This window comes from Papio anubis, chromosome 5, assembly GCF_008728515.1.
Source record: "Papio anubis isolate 15944 chromosome 5, Panubis1.0, whole genome shotgun sequence".
Classification (NCBI taxonomy): Eukaryota; Metazoa; Chordata; class Mammalia; order Primates; family Cercopithecidae; genus Papio; species Papio anubis.
Genome location: NC_044980.1, coordinates 37,380,453 through 37,400,116, shown reverse-complemented (window position 1 = coordinate 37,400,116; position 19,664 = coordinate 37,380,453).

Sequence of the window (19,664 nt, the reverse complement as noted above, 5' to 3'; positions counted from 1 at the left end):
GAGTCTGAGGCAGGCGGATCACCAGAGGTCAGGAGTTTGAGACCAGCCTGACCAACATGGTGAAACCCCGTCTCTACTAAAAATACAAAAAGAAAGTTAGCTGGGTGTGGTGGTGCGCACTTGTAATCTCAGCTACTCAGGAGACTGAGGCATGAGAATCACTTGAACCCGGGAGGCAGAGGTTGTAGTGAGCACACCACTACACTACACACTATAGCCTGAGTGACAGAGTGAGCTCTGTAAAAAAAAAAAAAAAAAAAAACAGAAAAAGAAATGGTGTCTAGTAGTTACCTGGAATGAGTATTCTTGGCCGGGTGCAGTGGCTCACACCTGTAATCTCAGCACTTTCAGAGGCCAAGGCAGGTGGATCACCTGAGGTTGGGAGTTCGAGACCAGCCTGACCAACATGGAGAAACCCCTTCTCTACTAAAAATACAAAATTAGCTGGGCATGGTGGTGCATACCTGTAATCTCAGCTACTCTGGCGGCTGAGGCGGGGGGATCACTTGAACCCAGGAGGCAGACGTTGCCGTGAGCCAAGATCGCACCATTGCACTCCAGCCTGGGCAACAAGAGCAAAACTCTGTCTCAAAAAAAAAAAAAAAAGGAAAAGAAAAGAATATTCACAAGCTCAATTCTCAGAAATTCTGATTTAATGGGCCTTGGATGGGTTCTAGGAATCTGAATTTTAAACCAGCTATTACTAATGCAGGTGATCTGTTAACCACACCTTGGAAAATGCCACTCTAAAGCCACCATTCGATTAACAGTCATGTGATAACATGCATTTAAATAAACATCATTTCAATTTAAGAAGGCACCATGGAGGGTCTTCCTTTGAATTCCTGGAAGCATGTATGAAATCAGTTTTATTGCATTTGAGTTTATATTCATTATATTTTAGTGCAAAATATTTTATGCACAAATGATACTTTCATGCTTAAATACCTATCTTGTTCAAAAAGCCTGATTCTAAATGACCAAAATTTTTTTTTTATTTTCAAAAAATAAAACCAAAACCAATCTGTTTTAAAAAGATTAAGTTCTGGCCGGCCGCGGTGGCTCACGCCTGTAATTCCAGCACTTTGGAAGGCCGAGACGGGTGGATCACGAAGTCAGGAGATCGAGACCATCCTGGCTAACACGGTGAAACCCCGTCCTTACTAAAAATGCAAAAAATTAGTCGGGTGTGGCGGCGCCTGTAGTCCCAGCTACTCGGGAGGCTGAGGCAGGAGAATGGCCTGAACCCGGGAGGCAGAGCTTGCAGTGAGCCGAGATCGCGCCAGCGCACTCCAGCCTGGGTGACTGCGCAAGACTCCATCTCAAAAAACAAACAAACAAACAAACAAACAAAAAGATTAATTTCTGTTACCAATGAAGATCAGGCGCTATTTCAGTTGCAAGTGACAGAAACTTAATTCAAACTGTCTTAAGCAAAACAAACATTGGTTACAAAGCTAAAACGTCCATGGTTTTCGAGAGGATGAAGTTCTTGGTTGACGGGGTAGGACATGTCAGAACTGGAGATAAGACCTTTGGGAAGGTGTCTGGGAGGTAGGGATGCTATCAGTCAGCAGGCAGGAAGAGGAGGGTGTGCAGGTTCTTGTGGGAGGAAGACTAGGCAGGCACCTGGACAGTGTGGGAACAGGTGAAGGGGTAGTCTAGGCAGATGACTGGCACTGGGGAGATTTGGCCAGGTGTGATAAGTGGAAGACCTGACAGCTGGGTAGGGAATAACCAGAAAGGTAAGGAGTAGGTGGGTAGGCAGAACGAGAGGTGTCAGTCAGCTGAAATGAGGGCTCCACTTACAATTAGATCTAGATATGCAAAACGTAGCTTCAAATATCTGTTTCTTTCCATCAATCAGCACTGCTTCCTCCTCCATAGTTAGCTTCATACTCAGACGTTAAGTCAGAATGAGAAGAAAGGAGAGGGAGGAGAATGAGTTGGCTGGATACCATGACCAGATGCTTAGAAACCAAATCATAAAAATCTTTTCAACTAGTGTCTTTGAATGCCTTGAGCTTTTCATGAAATTCTTATAACTTTCAGTATCTGTTTATGTCATCAGTGTCAGTTCAAATCGATTCCACTGACAGCTTGATCAATGATTTCCAATTTTATCTCAGACAAACGCAGTATGGTTCAATCAATGGTTTTGCTTATGTGAGCACTTTAGGATTGTGTCTATAGATCTATTTCTACTTTAGTTTCAGACTGTTGCTTGACTAATTTCACAACTTTGTGCTTTGAATATGTCTGAACATTGCCCTGAATCCCTCCCCGTAACAGGCATGAAGAAAACCTGAGATAGAAATAATATGCACTTGAGGCCGGGCGCAGTGGCTCAAGCCTGTAATCCCAGCACTTTGGGAGGCCGAGATGGGTGGATCACGAGGTCAGAAGATCGAGACCAGCCTGGCTAACACGGTGAAACCCCGTCTCTACAAAAAAATACAAAAACAAAAACCAGCCGGGTGAGGTGGCGGGCGCCTGTAGTCCCAGCTACTCGGGAGGCTGAGGCAGGAGAATGGCGTGAACCTGGGAGGCGGAGCTTGAAGTGAGCTGAGATCCGGCCACTGCACTCCAGCCTGGGCGACAGAGTGAGACTCCATCTCAAAAAAAAAAAAAAAGAAAGAAATAATACGCACTTGATTACTTGATCCTTTCTTATCACAGGCAACTAACTACTGTAACCAGATGATTCCCTGCTGACAGTATTGTGATACCTGCCAAAGAAACTGTCTAATGTCACGTTAGCACCTTAAAAATGACAACAAGCCAGGCCTCCAAGCCTTCTTTCACTCTTGGCGTTTGTAGTTGCTTGCTTATCGGATGGTATCTTGTTTCTATGACTCCAAGTGCTGGCTCGCATTATAGTCAACTGGAACCAAGAAAATGCCAGCAAGTCTGTCATGGAAAGCTAGGCCTATAATGCACAGGACAACCCTCTTTAACCAAAAATTATCTGGCTCTGGATGTCAAGAGTGCCAAGGTTGAGCAAGGTTGTGCCTGTTTTAGATGATCATAGGAACTCTGGCTCTTACCTGTGAGAAATTGAAAGGCATGATCAGGTTTTAAGCAAAAGGAATAATCATCCAAGTTACATTTTTAAACAGGATTGTTCTGGATATGATGTTGACCACAGATGGCAGTGGAGCAAGGAGGAAGCAGAGAGAACTGTTAGCAGATTATTGCAATAACAGACAAGAGATGATAGTGACTTAGACCAGCAGGGTGGTTTTTGATGTTCACGACTTTAAATTTGGTTCTTTTATCCCTACCATAGAGATGAGGAAACAGAGGCTGAGGGAGGAATGTAACCAGGCCACATGGCTGATTAAACCACGGCATCAGTATGTGGGCCCAGGAGTGTGACTTCAAAGCTATGCTCTTTCCACAGGTTATGATGCCCTTGCCCCATCACCTTCCTCTGTATCTCTTTCTCAAACAAAATGCAAAACCAGTGACACAGGAGTAAATCTTAAAAAAAGCAACCTTCACAAAGTTCCTTTCCAGGCCTACTATTCCAAGTATCTGAGTTAAACCGACTTGAGCCTGGGTCACCTCAGTTACCCAAATCTGTCTCTTTAAATTTCCCCCTAAGGACAGGATTGGTCCCAGAACTCAGAGCAGGGATGAGTCTATAGGTGGGGGGCCTCTGGGTCCTACAGAGGATGGAGAAGAGATACGAGAGGTGGGAAACCAGTCCAGCACGTTTTCTGGATTAGCAGACTGTGTCATGTATGTTTGTTAATCTGTGCCCCAAACCACAGCTGCCCATGAACTCAGCACAGCCATTAGTGGATTTCTGACAGTCTATGGCAGGCAGCCTTGTGTTCTTCACATTTGTCACAAGTTAGACTTTAAACAATTCAGAGTGGTCTCTTTCCATGTATAGGAAGCTCTCTCTGGGCAAATAGTGGGTAACCAGCACATCAGACAATGGCATCAGGTTGCAAACTTGTCTCTGTAAATTGAAGTAATCAGAAACAAACAGACACAAAGTTGTTTTATAAAACCTCTTAAAGTATAATATACATAAATATAAGTGCACGTATCATAAATGTATATATTGATGAATTTTTATAAGCTAAACACCAAGAAACAGAACATTGTCAGTACCCTGGGGCCCCCACCATACCCTTCCAATCACTACTCTTTCAAGAGTAGCCACCATTCCTGACTTTTAATACTGTAACTTGGTTTTGCCAGTTTTTGAACTTTTTCTAAGTGGAATCACATAAAATGTTCTTGACTTATTTCCTCCAACATCACATTTTGTGAGATTCATCTGTGTTGTGTAAAGTTTAGAGCATTTATTCTGTTATATAATATGACATATGAATACAAAACAGTTGATCTGTTTTACTTGGAGGGACATGTGGATAGTTTCCAGTTTGGAGTTATTATGAATAGTGTGCTGTGACAATTTCAGTACATGCCTTTTGGTGAAAACACGCACAAGTTCCTGTTGAGTATGTATGTAGGTGTGGAATTGCAGGGTTGCAGGAGAAAAAAGATGTCTTGATAGGATGAAATATAACATCTTCTAGCTAGAGAGGTAAAACAATGTGTATAGATGTTACAGGGAAGGTTTGGATAGGCTCAAGAATGAAAGCAAAAGTCCAGAGCTTAGGAAAAGACTGTGACCATCAGGATGCAAAGTAGAGCATAGTCTAAGCTAAGGAAAATGATGGTGAGCGTAGATAGCTAGGTAACTTGCAGAAACCAAGTGGCAGCAGTGTTGGGTAGTAAAGGGCTCTGGTTGAAAGATCTGAGTTTGAACTTGCTCTGAGTGTGACTGTGTAACTGGGGTGTGTCACTTGACAGCTCAAAGCCTTGACTTTCCCTTACAGAAAATTGTTAAGAAGATTAAATTCATACATTCAACAATGATTAACTACCTATCCGTGTGCTGAAGACTGGGGATCCAGCAGTAAACAAAAAAGTGTCCTTATCCTCATTGACTTTACTGGGAAGGAATATCCATGGTAAACAATGGCCATTTAATGACAATTATGAAAATTGCAATAACAGAATCTAACCAGTCTGGAGGGTCTGGGAGGAGTCTCTGAGGCAAGTAGACAAGAGCCAGGCCAAGAATTGGGGTGAGAAATTTCAGGCAGATGAAATAGCATGAGGGAAGTCTATAGAGGGAAGGAGCCTGGCATGTGTAAGAAAAACAGACAGTGAGTGTGGCTGATATGAGTAAGCAGAGAGGAGAGCAAGGGAAAGACCAGATGCAGTGTCAGGCCAGGCTTTTAAGTAGTGGGCTTACCTTGATTGCTTTTTTTTGTCTTGTTTTGTTTTGTTTTTTTGAGATGGAGTCTCACTCTGTTGCCCAGGCTGGAAAGCAGTGGTGCCATCTCGGCTCACTGCAACCTCTACCTCCCAGGTTCAAGCAATTCTCCTGCCTCAGCCTCCCAAGTAGGTTAGGACTATAGGCATATGCTACCACGCTCGACTAATTTTTGTATTTTTAGTAGAGATGGGGTTTCACCATGTTGGCCAGGCTGGTCTCGAGTAATCAGCCAGCCTCAGCCTCAAGTGATCTATCCCCCTCAGGCTCCCAAAGTGCTGGGATTACAGGCATGAGCCACTGCGCCCAGCCCCTTGATTGCTTTTTAAGCATTTTAAACTGAAGGCAAAAAGAGGGTTGGGAAATAGGCTGGGAGTGGTGACAAAATCAGGAAAGTGCAAAAATATATGCTGATTTGTGAATTTGCATTTCAGTATTCATCCATTCATTCATTTATATTTATGGGATGAGGGACTACCAAGTGAATCTGATCACGTCTGAAATTATTTGGGTGTCAATAACTACTGAATAGGATGAATGCATAAACAGTAACTTACAAGGTCAACACACCGGCAAAAGATATTCTGTTTAAAATTATTTAATTTCATTTGTTCTGATATTAAGTTAGTTCTTTCAGTAGATTTTCATTCTAGGGATAGTCACTGATATTTGTTGAATGCTTACCATGCATCAACTTCTGTTCTAATATGGTAATACGTAACAGGCGTGTTTTCGCATTCACACCTCACCACAACAACGCAGACAGGTAGGATTCATCATTATCCCCCACTTTACTGATGGTGAAGTAGACACTGAAAGGCACATTGGCCTACTGGCCTGAGATCACCTAGTTAGTAAGCGGAGAGTCAAGATTCACACTCAAGCAGTCTGATTTCAACTCAAAAGCTCTTAATGGCTACTTCTAACTTCCAGAAAGAAGTCACAGATAAGCAATACAAACATCTGGTGGGTTTAATTGTTGCATTTCTCATTTTAAATTAGTAAATTGGCATTGTGCATTACACATTAAGCTCTGTGAGCTCATTACTGTGATTTGATTCTCTAGGGTTTTGCTCCCTTTTAGTGAACTAATAAGGCTGAATTTCCAAACCTGAAATCCAGCTGTGGATCAATGGCTAGAACACAGGAGAGTGACAGGACCAAAGACGGGGAAAGCTGCAGCAGCCACGTCTTGCAGGTTATATAGACCATGCGCACAGTTTGAACTGTTCCCTAGTGTGTAGGGAAGGAGTATGATTGGTTAGGAGGTGATCACGACAGTTTGGGTGAGAGGTGGTGGTGACTTAGACCACTGCGACGGCAGTTAAAAAGGAGATGAAATAACAAATTCTAAGTAAAAGGCTGCACAAAGTGCTTGGCATGTAGTAGGTGTGCTATTAAGCGGTAGCTATTGTTAACAACTATGGCAAATTCATTTCAATCCAGCAGGTCACATTTCATGGATTGGAAATGACTGCCTGAAGCATAGCATTGGAAAGATATTCTGACCCCGCTTCAGCCCCGCACAGGAGGAGCACTAGGATAGACTGGAGATGTGTATCATAAGCTCTGGATAAACAGGTGGTAGCATGAATGATTTAACACCCTCCCCTTGGTGCTGTTCTCATGATAGTGAGTTCTTGCAAGATCTGGTTGTTTAAAAAGTGTGTAGCACCTTTCCCTCACTCTATCTATCTTGTTCCTGCTCCTGCCATGTAAGACACCTGCTCCTTCTTTGCCTTCAGCATGATTGGAAGCTTCCTAAGGTCACCAAAAAGCAGAAGCTGCTATGCTTCCTGTATAGCCTGCAGAATTGTGAGCCAATTAAACCTCTTTTCTTTATAAATTACCCAGTCTCAGGTATTTCTTTATAGTAATGTGAGAACAGACTAATATACAAGTAAAGACAAGATTTTTATACAGATGATTTTGAATCATTTTTCTCCATAATAATATTCAAAGATAAAGTGGGCTTAAGCTATAGTAAAAACAATACTATTTATTAGAAAAAAACAATACCTAATGGATGATGAACTACAGAAACTTACAAAATTGACCTTGGGTTTGAAAGTATTCATGGGCAATGCCCTCCCTGCAAACAAAAGCTTCCACAGGCAAGTTAGTTTAACTTAGGTCAAATGTTTTAGCCTCTCTTAGAGATTCATGATGCATATTAGCATGCTAAAAGTTCAGAAAAGGAAGCACACTAAAAGACACATTTTTAAGGTTGTTTAACCAGAAGTTTCCAAATTCATTGACCATGGGATATTTTTTTCACTTTATACTTAACATCCCATAGAAACATAATACCTGCATTAATATTGCATTATGATAACAAGACATTATGCTACAAAATTTGTAATGTCATCTTTTTCTTCTGGCTTTTGTACAGCTCAATCAGTAGGAGCAAAGGAGAGGAGGAGAAGGAGACTACTGCTTTTTTTTTTTTTTTTTTTTTTTTTGAACTGGAATGCAGTGGTGCAATCTCGGCTCACTGCAACCTCTGCCTCCTGGGTTCAGGTGACTCTCCTGCCCCAGCCTCTTGAGTACCTGGGACTACAGACACCCACCACCACCCCCGACTAATTGTTTTTGTATTTTTAGTAGAGACAGGGTTTCACCATATTGGCCAGGCGGGTCTCGAACTTCTGACTTCAAGTGATCTGCCTGCCTCAGCCTCCCAAAGTGCTGGGATTACAGGCGTGAGCCACTGTGCCCGGCTGACCAGTCCATATTATTTGCTTGTTTCTAGAGAACGATGCTCACTTAATGATAACTGGTTGTATATAGCTCCACCTTGGCTCTGAATCTGATCACTGATGTTGTGGCTAACAATATTTAACCTCTGGATGATGAAGATCGAGTTGCAGCCTATACCCACATTTTGAAGTTGCTTAAATTTGGACTACTCAGGAGACACACAGATTCTGCAGATGTGAGCCAGTCACAGAACACTAGGGCTTATTCATTTTCAAAGTTTCCAATTTTTAGTTCAGTGCTTCGTACATAAAAGAGACTCACAAATGGCTTTTGAGTAATGAATGAATACACAAATGAATGAATAATTATGGTAACTATTTTTGCTCATGAGAAAAGGTAATTAATTATAAGACCAGTAAGTATTGCACCAAATCTAGGATAAATTTTAAATAACACAATAGCCTTAAAATTAAACAAGAGTTCCTTTATTTGTTCTGTGGAGATTTAGCAAGTTAGATCTACTTTTGTCTGAATTATACATGCTGAAAAAATGGCATCTTCGTATAAAAATTGGCTAACGTTATTAAGTAACTTTGTCCTTTAATTAGGCAAGCCACTTAATCTCTTTGTTTTCTTGTCTCCTGCAATAGGTGAACTCTAAACTCTAAGTTCTTACTCTAAACTCTTTAGAACTCTAAGTTCTAGAGTGTCCATGAATCTATTCACTTATAAATATGATGCTTTGTACTTTTTTTTTCTTGCAACACTGGGAAAGTGCATAATGTTCATTCTAAAACACAGTCTAAGTCCAGACCGAAAGAGCCTCAGGAAAGCACAGAATTCCAAAATGTTTTGCAAGAAAATCCTCACTCATTAAAGGTATGCTCATAAGAGGAAAACAAGAACTCTATTATATTTTCCTACAGAAGAACTGTATGAAGGCCTCTTCACAGAATCTCAGCAAGAACAGCACTCTCTTCTGGGACAGTCTTGATGAACATGGGCCACCTTGGGAACTGATGACTTGGGCAGGTCCCCAAATAATCTTTAGGTACCTTTATAAGCCAATACTTACATGTACTTATTAAATAGCAGCCACTGTTCTAAATGCTCTACCTAGATTTAATCCTAACCACAGCCCTAAGAACTGGGTGGTATTATTATCTTCATTTTACAGATGGGTAAGTTGAGGTATAGCATGCTTAATTATCTAAGTGTTATGGACCTATTAAATGGTAGAGAATCAAGATAGTATGGGTCCAGAATCTCTGCTGGTAACCCTTCTGCTATACTGCCACTCAGGATATCATCTAGTCATTGACGAAGGCTGAAACAGACTAAGTCAACTGACATTGATCGGGAGTCCACCATGTTAAATGCTGTAAGGAACTGAGGGGGAATAAAATGATGGGGTCCTCATTACTGCACTTACCCAGCTAACAAATAAGCAACACACTCTAGGCAGAATGAAATGAATATTAAAATAAAGATTCTTGGGAAAGAGGAGGTAGAATTTGATCTAGCCTTGAAGAATAGAATTTTAATAGAGTGGAAAAGCAACATTTCAGGTTCAAGCAACAGTGCAATTTTAGGGTGTGCCAATTAGGCTTGTCTGCCCAGATTGTAAGACACGCAGTAGGGCAGTGGTTCCCAACCTTTCTGGCACCAGGGACCAGTTTCCATGGGAGAAAATGTCTCCATGGACTGGGGTTGTGGGGGTGATGGTTTCAGGATGAAACAGTTCCACCTCAGATCACATCATCAGGCATTAGATTCTCATAAGGAGTATGCAACCTAGATCCCTCCCATGTCCAGTTCATAATAGGGTTCACACTCCTATGATAATCTAATGCTGCTGCTGATCTGACAGGAGGTGGAGCTCAGGTGGTAATGCTTACTTACCTGCTTGTCACCTCCTGCTGAGCAGCCTGGGTCCTAACAGGCCACAGGCCGGTGACCCCTGCAGTAGGGGATGACATCTGGCTCTTGAAGAGTCTCAATGCTGTGCTGAGTCTAAATGTCATTGTGAAGGCAATAAGGACTAACTTGACTTTTACTTTGGAGTATAACTCGAGAGAGAATGGTGGGCTATAATCTAAGCAGGAAGAATGAGGAATTAAATCAAGGCAGTTTCAGTGACAAGTGTAAAAATGGGTGATGTGGTACCAGGATGTTGCGATATGGTGTCCAGACCTCCCCTTCAGTAATAATGATCAGATTATCCAAGTCACTGGGAATGCTGCCAAAAGAGGGCCTTTGGCCAAGGTCATGACCTCTTCCTGGGATGGTGGCATCAATGACTGATCATCACTGTGAGTGTAAAGGCCCCTAACTCTCACCACAGCTTAGGACAGCTCTGAAGGGCCATCTCAGCCACAGAACTCACCACATTGCAGTTGAACTTCTTTCTCTGCCCAGTTGTGCTTTCTTTCCTTCTCTTTGACAAGCTTCTGTCTCAAGAACACTCCCAATAAACCTCCTCCACACTAATCTCTGTCCTAGAGTTTGCATCCTGGGACACTCAACCTGCTTCTGATGGCTGTAAAGTGCATTATAAAAACAAAACCCCCAGTTGGGCATGTATGCACGAATGTAGCAAATGAAGGAGAAGAAAAAGTCAAAGATCATGCCCAACCAGCATAGCTAGGAGGGTGGTCTTAGCCAGCATGGTCACTCCCTTGACTAACTATACTCAGCCCCTCAATGTGGTGTCTCTTCTTGACTCCTATAATCTACTCCTCACACATGGGGCAGAGGGATTCATGCTCCAAATCTTGTCATCATGTGCAGAAGAAATTCAGGAGTCCTTTATCCTGCCTACAACATCCCACCTAATTGACCTCCCAGATACCTCTCCAACCTCCCCGTGCTTCTGGATTCCAGCCACACTGACCTCCTTGAAGTTCTGGAACATGCTAACCATGTGCCTGTTGGTCCCCCAGAAACTCTCATAGGCCCTTGTCTCATTTCATTTAGCCCTCTCTGCGCAAAAATTCCTTCTCAAGAAGGCCTCCTCCAACTACTCCACTTACCGTAGAAACCGCTGTCATTCTCTATCCCTTTAAACCCACGTAATTTTTTTTCCAAAGCACTTATTTCAAGTTGCCATTGGCACATTATTTACCTACGTGTTTATGTATGGTCTCTTTCTCTCTCTAGAATGAGGGCTCCATGAGGGCAAGAACTTTATCATCTTCACTGTTATATCCCTGGTCAGGCACATAATTTGTACATGAGTTAATGAAAATGAGAGTCATAGGAGAAGTATGTTTTCAGAAGAAAATATGAGTTCGATTTTGAATAGGTTGAATCTGAACAGCCTTTACAACAAAGCAGTCAGATCAGATGTTTAGAAGACAGTTACTCACAGTACCCAGTCTCTGTGAGGCATAGGGAGAGAATGAGCTAGAATAGCAGTTTCCAAGTTGGTCTGGGGGAATACTAGGCTCATGGCAGGCTCTTTGAAATACAGAATGGTTGGGCCAGGCAGTGGCTCACACCTGTAATCCCAGCACTTTGCGAGGTTGAGGTGGGCAGACCACCTGAGGTCAGGAGTTCGAGACCAGCTTGGCCAAAATGGCAAAACCTCGGCTCTACTAAAAATACAAAACTTAGCTGGGCATGGTGGTGTGCACCTGTAGTCCCAGCTACTCGGGAGGCTGAAGTAGGAGAATTGCTTGAACCCAAGAGGCGGAGATTCCAGTGAGCCAAGATCACGCCACTGCACTCCAGCCTGGGCAACAGAATGAGACTCTTGTCTTAAAAAAAAAAAAAAAGGGAAATACAGAATAGTCATATTCTTTCAATGAAATAAAAACCAAACAGGTTTAATAAAAGAAAAATTAATAAATAATGGATAAGAGAGGGAGATGAAGAGAAAGAGAATGAGAGACAGAGAAAGAAGGGGATTTATTGGCTCATGTAACAGCAATGTCCAGAGGTTCAGGCTGGACAAGATCCAAGGACTCAAACAGTGATCCCAGAATTTGGTCTCTCTCCATCTCTCAGCTCTGCTAGTCACTTCTCTGAGGGTCTGCATTCTCAGCCAGGCTCTTTCCAAACAGACCACATGGAAAGTAGATCACCAGAACTGGTTCCAATTCCTTCCTTTCAACGAACGCAGTGAAAGATGGTGCCTCTTTCACAATAGTTCTTAAAAACATCGAAGGAATTGGACCTAAGGAGCTGGTCTGGCTTGAGTCCTGGGCCCAGAGGGATAAATGGTCTGATTCACTTAGACTGGGTCATCTCTGACACTGTGCACTGCAGGTTCCCAGGAGTTGATGATGTGCCTCTCTTCCCAACTCCGTGATTCACCTTGGTAGCTTGAAGTTGGCCATGGTAAGAGTGGCAAATGCTGGAACCACAGAAAATGGCAAATGCTACAAATCAAGGATTTTCTTCTTTTTTTTTGAAGAATTGGTTGTTAACACTTATCAATGAATCACCTGTCATATGAACATTTCTAAGGCCAGGAATGGGGGACAGACTCATCAGAACTCAGGGACTAAGCATGAGGGATGGGTGGTTTCCCAAAGGGCAATCTAGACATTGTTACTAGGAAAAGGGAGAATGAATGTTGGGAAGTGTCCTCCCATATATTATACTATTACATTACATTACGTTATAATTGAGGATCCACAATGAACTAAGGGTTCTAAAAAGGCCTGTGACTTATAAAGCTGTTTAACTCAGTGTTACCCAACCTTCTCTGATTAGAAAGTCTCTTTTTTCATAAACTTCTGATTAACTTCTCAATGCCTTAGAAAATAGTGAACAAGAGTATAGAGATATTAATACAAAAGAAGGGAACTAACAATTTTTATGCAGATCTATTGCTGTGTTAGTGGCTGGGGGAGAAAAGATCCTTTATGGTTTTCTCTCCCTTGAATAGCAAATAGAAAATACTTAAAATGAAGAAAATATTGATTTTAAACCAACTGATACGACTGCAAACTTTATCTTAACTTTAAGCGACTAAAAGGGATTTAAAAATCAAAGGAACAATATATTTCCTATATCTTTTAGGCTGAATATTATGTTAATTCTAATATTTATATGAGCTGTAATTAACCTTCAATCATTCAGAAATCAAATACTCAGCTTTAAGCATGTATATCTAAAACTTTATCTAGTGCTATGATAGGAATCAAAAATGAAAGACAGAAAGCAATGAAAAATTAATTTTAAAACAGTTTTTTTTTGGCAACTCAGGCTAATCAAGGACATTCTGACCATGTTTGAGTCTTACTATGTAAGCTTCATAAGAGTCTTCATAAGACAAAGGGCTTTGTGTCACTTACTGTTGTTTCCTTAGCATGCATATGTATTAAGTACTCAATAAATATTTGTTGAATACTGAGTTTTAAAAATCAACAATGGCGCTGGGCGCAGTGGCTCACACCTGTAATCCCAGTACTTTGGGAGGCCGAGGCCAGGGGATCACCTGAGGTTGGGAGTTCGAGACCAGCCTAACATGGAGAAACCCTTTCTCTACTAAAAGTACAAAATTAGCCACGCGTGGCGGAGCATGCCTGTATTCCCAGTTACTTGGGAGGCTGAGGCAGGAGAATCACTTGAACCCGGGAGGCGGAGTTTGCAGTGAGCCAAGATTGCACCATTGCACTCCAGCCTGGGCAACAAGAGCTAAGCTCCGTCTCAAAAAAGAAAAAAAAATCAACAATGATGACAGAGGTATACTTTAATTCCATTTGATGCTTTCTCATATACATCATCTCATTTCATATGTTTTGTGGATATACGAAGACACTGTCTGCCCTTCCCACCTTCCTTCATGTAGGAATTACCTTCCCCCAATAGCTATGTCACCATCTGGGACTTTATATTCTTTTACCTGACCTTTTTCCCTTCCCTTTTGGCCTAAATTAGTTAGACAATAGCTATGCTGCCATTTGGGACTTAATATTCTTTTTCATGATCTTTCCCCCTTCCTTTTTTTGCCTAAATTAGTGAGGGCTATATTTCTACCACTTGCAGGAAAGGAATCTTCATTGAACAATTTTCATTGTTATATCTGTTACACTGAAAACTATATTAATGGAATACTGATATGCTGTGTTCTTCAACTGAAAATTTTTATTTTCTAAAGATAAACAAAGTATTGAACATCCAGGGCTCAGTACTGAATATAAGTCTAGTACAATTTCAACAAATTCCTTACTAAACTGCTGTGCAAAATATAGATGAAAGCTCACACCTATAATCCCAGCACTTTGGGAGGCCAAGGTGGATGGATTGCTTGAGGCCAGGAGTTCGAGAGCAGCTGGCCAACGTGGCGAAACCCTGTCTCTACTAAAAATGCAAAAAATTAGCCAGGCATGGTGGCAGGAGCCTGTAATCCCAGCTACTCAGCAGACTGAGGCAGGAGAATCACTGGAACCTAGGAGGTGGAGGTTACAGTGAGCCAAGATCGCACCACTGCACCCCAGCCTGGGTGACAGAGTGAGACTCTGCCTCAAAAAAAAATAAATAAATAAATAAAAAATAAATATATATATATATATAGAGAGAGAGAGAGAGAGAGAATATATATACATACAGATATATATGGCATAGACAAAAATAACACTCTAAATCCAATGGAAGTGTCTAGGAATGCTCCTGGCTGTTGGTGGTTTTGAATATAATATTACTTTAAGGTTGAAGAAAGGAGTAACCCGCGAGAGGTGAGTAGCAGAATGAGAATCCAGTCATGGGGAACTGGGTGTGGTGGCTCACACCTGTAATCCCAACATTTTGGCAGGCTGAGATGGGAGGATCCTTTGAGCCCAGGAGTTTGAGACAAGCCTGGGCAACATAATGAGACCCTGTCTCTACAAAAAATAAAATTAGCCGGGCATGGTGGTGTGTCTGTAGTCCCAGCTACTTGGGAGGCTGAGGTGGGAGGATCACCTGAACCCAGGAGGTCGAGGCTGCAGCGAGCTGTGATGGTGCCACTGCACTCCAGCCTGGGCAGTAGTCTCAAAAAAAAAAAAAAAAAAAATCCAATCATGGGGTCTCAAAGCAGAAGAGAGTAGTGTGGGCAAGGGGGATGGGCTGGTCCTGCAGAGACACAATTCTGCACTCAAACAACACCCACAGGAAACAGCCAGTCTCTATCTCAACGAGCAATACAACCTGAAACAGGAATGTAGGAGAGAAAGAATTAGATTCAACCCAACAGAGACAAAGGACAGGAGCCATTTGGACTAAAGAAAGACAGAATTCAGAGCATGTCCTTTGGGTTGAGAAGAGCCTTTGACAGCACTCAGTCAAAACCCAACTTTGTCAAAGCCTCACTCACAAAGGCACTGTGGTGTAGGTGAGATCCTAGTGAAGCTCCTGAAACTAGAAGCGGTAGGAGAAGATTCAGTGGCCAGCACTGAAATGGAACATAGCGTCCAGGAGTGAGGAGTGTGGGCTTTGGAGCCAGACTGCCATGGTTTGAATCACACTGTTGTCAATAGCTGTGTGGCCTCTGGCAAGTTAGTGAACCTCTTTGCCTGACTTGTAAATGGAGATGACAACCCTCCCTGTAACTTGCAGGGTTGTAGGGAGGATGGGCTGAGTTGGTAGACAGTACCTGGCATGCCATAAGTGCTTAATAAATGTTCAATGTTTTCTAGTGATTATGAATTCTGAGCCCCACTTTTAGTCAATATCTTCTAAATCATTATAAATTGTGATGACTTTGGAATTAAACAGACTGGTGCGTTCCTATCTTTGTTATTTTACTCCTTTGAGCTTTGGTCTCTTCACCTGTAAAGTAAGACTAATACCTACATATAAAAAACACAGAGAAAGTGCCTAGCATGGGGACTCTTTATGTTAATAACCAATTAATATTAATCTCCCAACCTGAGAGTCACCTGCACAGCTATGTTTCTCTTTTCTAGAGTTAAGAGAAAACCCAGTCAGGTTAGACTCATTGGAATAGTCCAGGTCAAGACCACTTGGGTGGGTAGAATGGAATTCTATGTGAACTCACGTTTGAGTGGGATACCACATTGATTAGGGTAGTAGCAAGGTTTCTGTCAGCCCTTTAATAAGTCTAAGACCTTGGGAACAAAATAGCCAGAAACACAAGATTTCTTGGGTGTGTCACAGAAAAAAATTCCAAGCTGCAGACTTTCCCTTTGAGAGTGGCATCCTCAGTTACCTTAAATTCCAGTAGAAATACCATCCACAGAAATGTCCATGTTTACCAGGGCTGCCATAGTGATGGCTACTTTTGTTTTCTCGATATGAGACCCAGGCAGTGTTCTAGATTAGGTACCCGAAGAAAACCATGGGGACATCACTGTTATTTAAATTAATTATTTAACTGACTAGTTATTTTTCACCTACCCAGTGTTTCAGAGACCTTGAATTATGCCTATTGGCAAATGTGTAACCACGGAAAATTCTTCGCAGTCAGAAACTGGAAAGAAAAATTCACCCCTGTAGTTTTAGACTTTTGGTTTTGTACATAATATTGAAGGCTGTGGATTAAGTGCATTATTTAGAATAATATATTCAGGATTTAAGGAGTTTGGGTTCAATTTTGAACCACTCCACCACCCCTGGCTGGACCTCAGCTCAATCCTTTAATCTTTTGGCTTCTTTCTCCATCTGCACAAGATGCCTCTGGCAACGCACTGAGTGCAGTAGCATAGGAATACATTCAGTAATGGGCTTAATATCACCACTCACAAGGGAGTAAATTGCTTTTTTGTGGATCCATTAGCTTAACTGAGAATATTAGCCCAGTATTCTGGATGTATGATGGGCTATAAGAAAGAAGGTAGCATCAATTTAAATGTTTTGCTTTGCCTCCCTAAATGACTCTGGACAACACATAAAGAATAAGGGGAAAGAAAGAAAAGCAGGGACAGAAGAGAGTGCTCAAGAAGTCAAAAGGAAGAGGTAAAGGGATGGAGGCTCAAGGGCTAAGAAGTGAGGTACAGGTGAAGACGGAGGCGGAAGAGAAGATGGGAAAGGCAAGAAGGGAAACAAGAAGATTCCTTAGGGATAGGAAGAGCAAGAATGTGAAACGAAGATTCCAATCAGATAGAAGTTCATTGGGACAACCACATGGAGAGGGGGCAGAGAAGAGTGGATGGGCAGGGTTCACTCTGGAAAGAGAGGGTTTGCTAGGGCTGTCTCCCTCCCTCCTGTCACTGGCTCTCTTCACATTTGCGGTGCCCCCAGGATCCCCAACACTGGGCTTTTGGCTCAGAGAGTTGGCTTTAACAGCTGTGCCATTTAGTCTCCCAAGAGTATAAGAGGTCTCCAAGACCCAGGAGGTTAAGCAAATGTTAGGGGGTTATCAGGGGAAAGTGTTCTTACTTCATGTTCTTCAAATTAAACAGTGAAGTGAAGTCATAGAGGACACAAGGTGATGGTAAACAATACAATGGAACCAAAGAGAAAATGACTGCTTTATGGGTATCTCAGTGATATCAATTTACTCCTCATAATTCTCTAAGCTTTACTCTGTAAGGACAATTGGGGGCTAGAACTGCCTAACCATCACCCCACTCCCAAAGTAGGCTCCTGTATTTGCTTTGATAGATTTAGGAGTGGTAGTAGAAATCATAATAATGATAACATTCACAGCAAATATTTATTGCTTACTTTGTGTCAGGCACATATGCATGCATCCTTCCAAAAGGGATTTCAGATGGTCTACAATAAGGCAACTTCTAAGAGGGGAGGAAAAAATAGATATATATACCTTGGCTGAGGAAGGCTACAGTAAATTTGATACAGCAGTAAGTGGTTTGATAGGAATTAACTCATTTTGTCATCTCTACATCCCTATGAGGTAGGTACTTTTAATAACCCCTTTTTATAGAGAAGGGAACTGGGAAAACCAAGATTTGATATTACATCATTGGCTTGACTTCAAAGGCTAGGGAAAACAAAAACCAAAACAAAACAACTGCGGTAAGAGTCTCACTACTTACTTTCAACAATAGCAATTTTGAAGTTAATCACCAGAAAAAAAAAAAATTAGCTCTGCATGCCACCAAAAGATAACCAAAATTGTTGTTGTGTAGTGTCCCTCTTAACTTAGATATGTGAGTATTGCTCAGATAAGTACCCTTAAGACAAATTCTTCCCAGAGACTGGGTCAGGAAAGGCTTTCTCCTGATGAAACTGTAGGACTCCTTCCACTTGACAATGAGAGCTATGCAAACCTTCATTTCCCCTATTTCACTGCTATGAGGAAGCTTGGGCTCAGTTTTATGCTCAAATACTATTGTTTGTCTCAGCCAGAATTTCAACTTGTCTTTTTTAAAAAATATTTGTCTTTCATTGTAAATAAACCACCTTAAGTCCCTTTTGGAAGAAGGCATGGTATAAATAAAACAAAAGACAGGCCGGGCGTGGTGGCTCCTGCATGTAATCCCAACACTTTGGGAGGCCAAGGTGGGTGGATTACAGGTCAGGAGTTCAAGACCAGCCTGGCCAAGATGGTGAAACCCCATCTCTACTAAAATTACAAAAAAAATTAGCCAGGCATGGTGGCGGACACCTGTAATCCCAGCAACTCGGAAGGCTGAGGCAGATAATTGCTTGAACCTGGGAGGCAGAGGTTGCAGTGAACCAAGATTGCATCACTGCACCCCAGCCTGGGTGACAGGGCAAGACTCAGTCTAGAAAAAAAAAAAAAAAAAAGACAAAATGCAATCCTGTTGGGGCCAAGCTAGAGACATAATTTATCAAATTACTGGACATAGCACCCTGAAATCATTGCATCTAAAAGAGAATATTCTAAACAGAATTTTGAGCAGATACTATTTTTTATGGTCTTTGTCATATTTTTCATGTCTCTCAAATAGCATTCCAAACCACTCTGGGTAAAGAACATAAAATCTAGAGAAAAATAACTGATTACTCTTAAATGTCTTTATGTTACAGGGATATAATTAAAGTTTTGAATCTTGTCCAACACTGTGCTCCAAAATAAACCAATTTAAGTCTACATTTATCAGTCAGCCTTAAAATGAAAAACAGTTTCACTCACTATTCACGGGTTAATAAACTATGCTTAATTTGTAGATTTTTTTGTTTTGCTTCCAAAATTTATTCCAGGAACATAGCCATATCTTCTCCTGCTGACTGATAAACACTATATATATTAGATCACGCATAAAGAGAAGCCTGTTTAAGGGTCAAGATGTAGGTAATTTAATGAAAAAACTCCCATCAACTCAAGGTTGCTGTTTCTGTGAGTAATTGATCCGTTCAAAAAACAACGCGTTTCATTTCCAGAACTTTCATTACAGTTGTGACTATGATTTTTGTTTCATTTGAACATTACTATATAATGATGCATTTCAAATGCAATAGCATTTGCAAAAAAGAAATTATCAAAACAAAAACAGAAAGAAGAGCCAGTAGCTGGGAAGAAGATCACAAACGTTTAGCACAAAATAATTAATTAAGAAGTCAGTTCTGCTTATCCAGCAAGTACTTACAGCTCAACATTTTGCTACTTCAGTCCCATTCAATTTTAACTTGTGACAAAACTTACACTTTTACTTCTAGTTTTGTGACTTACTCTATTTCATTGTTTTATTTATTCAACAAACACTTATGGAGATAAGGCTCGTTGTATTATGCAATATAAGCATCAAACAAAATACGTTCTTGTTCTGATACTTATTTTGCAACA